Here is a 4,900-nt window from a genome sequence, read left to right as displayed (position 1 = left end):
GTTGTCACTATATTTTTCTCTGCTACTCCAACATACATACACGTTCACCTTTCAGCGTTCAGTCTGCAAGCGTCTGTGGACAACCTATGTGTCTTCGTTCAGATCCACTCCTGCTACTATCACATTAAAACCGGAGTTCAGTCATGGTCCTCTTGGTCTCCCTCTACAAATCTTACTGTATTCTCCATGACCTAGTCCATTATTCTCCAGGGTAACCTATCCTCCTGCATTTGCCTCGTGGAGTTTATTTCTAACTTAGCCTTCATCAGGTAATTTCAAGTACGTTCCTGGCAGTGTTGCCACCCGCTTGAATCAGCTAACATGTTACTTCTAATGCGTACTGTTCCTACGCAACATTCACTCCTCCACAGCAAAGTCCGCCTGAAAACAGATCGATATAGACATTTGTTCGTCCGACTACTCAACTGTTTCTCACAACTCCGTTGATACGTCACTGCATTAGTTTTGCTGCACCTTGATCAATTTCTCTTGGTTCGTACCACCTTCTCCAACAAACATATTCCCCGTAGTTTTCCTTCAGGACGATCTTCCTATCCATATATCCTATAACTCCAACGAGCAGTTCAGACAGTTATCACACTGACCATGGCGAGGACCCCGCAGTAGGGAGACTCCTTGATGTGGAGAAGGTGTATGATGAAATACTCACAGAAGATGTGTTGGTCATATTGAGAGAGTATGAACTTCTGGGTAAGTTGTTAAAGGTAAACCAGCAAATCACAGTGAGAATTGTAAATAAATTTACATAAAGGTAAAATATTTCCGGGAGTAGTAGTAAGTAGTTTCGCCTCTGTCGACAACTTGTTCTTAATCTCGGACTGTGTTTGGAGCTTGATAAGACGCGCAGTCGCAGTCGTGATCAAAGGTAAGAAAGAAGTGAGTTGCCGGACCAAATTGCCTGCTTCCAGATGGACTTCAGCGCACGGGAGAGCTACAGTATGTCTTCAGTAACAGACACGAAAGTAGAGCGAGTGACCACTGGTACAAATTGTGCATATGAACACACTGAGGAGAATAGGGGATGGAGGGTGAGGGAAATAGATTATTGCTTCACAACTTTTAATTATGAGAACTTGTTTGCCTGTTATTCTTTCTTGACGATGGTGGTGGTGGTGATTATTGTTTTAAGAGGAAGTACAACTGGGCAATCATCCTCCATGAGCACTGTTCAGACGGGAAAATTCGAACAGGTCCGACACTTCCAAAAATGAAGGTATCGGCCAAAGAAAGAAAAGAGGAACGAATAGCGTGAAAATGAAGGACTCCCTAGGCCTCGAATTCTCTAATACCGTCGGAGTCTGAAAAGAACGACAGTTGACCAAGGGAGGTATGATGGGATACATGAAACTGAGGAGCCTGGTCCAGGACTCAACTGAGGGAACCATGGTCGCCAATAGGTCCGAGGCTTTCTTAAAACGTTCTGAGCTCGGTAAATTCATGAAGCAGGATGCTACCCTAGTTGCACATAGTCCAAGTGAGGATCTCTCCTCTAACGGGTTAGGGACCACCGGTGGATTGTATACTCCTAGCCGCCTGAGCACAAGGAGGGCCATGACTCAGAATATGTCCGAAGTGCCCACTCCCATTCCATAGCAACTGGTATCCAGATTCTCAGGACCACTTACTAGGCCACTTAGTCCTTGCCCATGGTTCACGAACTAGGACGTGACTACAGTAACCCACAAACATGAACCATTATTATTATTATTATTATTATTATTATTATTATTATTATTATTATTATTATTATTATTTCTCTCCTATTGCATGATCGTGAGTAGGAAGTTTACATTTAGCCCTAGGTAGTTTCGAAGATTTTCTGAAAGTTCTGCAAATCACTTCCAGTCGTTCGATATTGCCTTATAAATAGAAATTATCCCGTTTGGTGCCGGATAAAAGACAAGCACGTATTTTCAGCGTGGAATATAGGAAGTAGTTTTAGGCTCGGTTTAACGTACAGAACTTCATTACATGTTTAGTTTTATGCACGGTTAAGTTTGCATGTCTTCTGTATGTATTCGCCTTGATGCAAGAATGAAGACCTCCTGGAAACTAATTAGTTTAGTACGAGATAAGAGAGATACAGTACATACCTTGAAATATTCTGTGAGATAACATTTGTGGATATGACTAATGAACGAAAGTGGACATAAAGTCAGTAGCACCCAAAACTCATTGAGGATTTTGAACCTGTCTCGGTGACTGCTGTCCAGCCAGATGGCCTGGATTTATTTATTTATTTATTTATTTATTTATTTATTTATTTATTTATTTATTTATTTATTTATTTATTTATTTATTTATTTATTTATTTATTTTATATCGTTTTGCTTGACGTAGTTAAGGCTATTAAAGTCTTCTCTTACACTAAACGAAGATTAACAAATATATGAAACATATAATTTACAGCAAGTAAATAATGAAAATAATAACCTATAAGATAAGTGTAACTGTATTAGGAATTTGATTACCCCAATAATAATAATAATAATAATAATAATAATAATAATAATAATAATAATAAATTTTACCAATAATTGTGATAATAATTTTAACAGTAATATGAGCCTCAACTAAATAGATATTACGTATTTGTTATACTGGTTTTTGGTCGAGGATCCTGACGTGAGGCTTCGTAACTCGTTCGCTATGGTATTCCAGACCCGAATGGTGCACCGTTTGGTGGTGTGTTGAGGGCGGCTGTTTAGTTGATGAGTCTTCGAGAGTTTGGTACTGAGGTGTGGACGTATTTAGAATATTGGGCAACAGACACAGGGCATAAAGTAGCCTTTTCATTCATTTGCAAGTTTAACATGAACAATTTGTTAAGATACGGAGAGATATGTTGACATGGTTTCACACTGAAGTTAAAACGAATGCAGGAATTTTGAGCTGTTTCTAGCCTACCAGATAACTGTGAGTTAAGTCCGTTACACAAAACACAGTAGTTAAATACGGGCGTTATTAGAGGGCTGATCATTTTTGTTAGAGGTAGATATTTCTTGGTCCGCCTCTGTGGTGTAGTGGTTAGCGTGATTAGCTGCCACCCCCGGAGGTCCGGGTTCGATTCCCGGCTCTGCCACGAAATTTGAAAAGTGGTACGAGGGCTGGAACGGGGTCCACTCAGCCTCGGGAGGTCAACTGAGTAGAGGTGGGTTCGATTCCCACCTCAGCCATCCTGGAAGTGGTTTTCCGTGGTTTCCCACTTCTTCTCCAGGCAAATGCCGGGATGGTACCTCACTTAAGGCCACGGCCGCTTCCTTCCCTCTTCCTTGTCTATCCCTTCCAATCTTCCCATCCCTCCACAAGGCCCCTGTTCAGCATAGCAGGTGAGGCCGCCTGGGCGAGGTACTGGTCATTCTCCCCAGTTGTATCCCCGACCCAAAGTCTCAAACTCCAGGACACTGCCCTTGAGGCGGTAGAGGTGGGATCCCTCGCCGAGTCCGAGGGAAAAGCCAACCCTGGAGGGTAAACAGATTAAGATAGATAGATAGATATTTCTTGTCCCTTTGCAATGAATATAGGGCAGGTACAATCTTTAACAGGTTTACTGCACGTGCTCTGCCCATGGGAACCTTCGTCAAACGTAACACAAAGATTGTTTTACTGGTTTGCTCAGTTCACCTTCGTAGGCTCACATTGCTAAGATGAGTTAAGCTTTTTATATTATAATGATCTGGGTCTTATCAGGTTTGATTTTGGGTTTATTCTGTACAGCCCAATACGTAAGCATTTGTATGGTATGATGATAAACTGGGTTAAAAGTCAGGTTGTGAGTTTCACAAATAGGGAAAGTCCTTTTAGTTTTAATTACTGCGTTGATGGGGTGAAAGTTCCTTTTCCGGATCATTGTAAGTATCTAGGTGTTAATGTAAGGAAAGATCTTCATTGGGGTAATCACATAAATGAGTTGTAGTAAGGATGTAAAGGAGAGGGCATATAAGTCTCTGGTAAGACCCCAACTAGAGTATGGTTCCAGTGTATGGGACCCTCACCAGGATTACTTGATTCAGGAACTGAAAAAATCCAAAGAAAAGCAGCTCGATTTGTTCTGGGTGATTTCAGAAAAAAAGTAGCGTTACAAAAATGTTGCAAAGTTTGGGCTGGGAAAACGTGGGAGAAAAAAGAAGAGCTGCTCGACTAAGTGCTATGTTCCGAGCTGTCAGCGGAGAGATGCCGTGGAATGATATTAGTAGACGAATAAGTTTGAGTGGCGTTTATGAAAGTAGGAAATATCACAATATAAAGATAAAGCTAGAATTCAAGAGGACAAATTGGGGCAAATATTCATTTCTAGGAAGGGGAGTTAGGGATTGGAATAACTTACCAAGGGAGATGTTCAATAAATTTCCGATTTGAAATCATTCAGGAAAAGGCTAGGAAAACAACAGATAGGGAATCTGGCACCTGGGTGACTGCCCTAAATGCAGATCAGTATTGATTGATTGATTGATTGATTGATTGATTGATTGATTGATTGATTGATTGATTGATTGATTGATTGATTGATTGATTGATTGATTGATTGATTGATTGATTGATTGATTGATTGATTGATTGATTGATTGATTGATTGATTGATTGATTGATTGATTGATTGATTGATTGATTGATTGATTGATTGATTGATTGATTGATTTTAGAATTTATATTAGCTGTTAATTTTTTGTCAAGTGATTTTTTAATTTTTCTTTATTGTGAGTTTGACTGATATTTTACGCTTTTGCAGTTTTACAGTTATCGTCATGTGTTTAATTAATAGTTTAGAATTATTTTGTTGTTAAAGCCCATACTGTCTGGGTAGTAGCCGGTCCTTTCAAACAATTAATAAAAATAGGTTATAATTGTATGTACTTATGCGTCGCCATATAGATATGAC

This window comes from Anabrus simplex, chromosome 1 (assembly GCF_040414725.1).
Source record: "Anabrus simplex isolate iqAnaSimp1 chromosome 1, ASM4041472v1, whole genome shotgun sequence".
NCBI lineage: Eukaryota > Metazoa > Arthropoda > Insecta > Orthoptera > Tettigoniidae > Anabrus > Anabrus simplex.
This window is presented reverse-complemented; position numbering follows the sequence as displayed.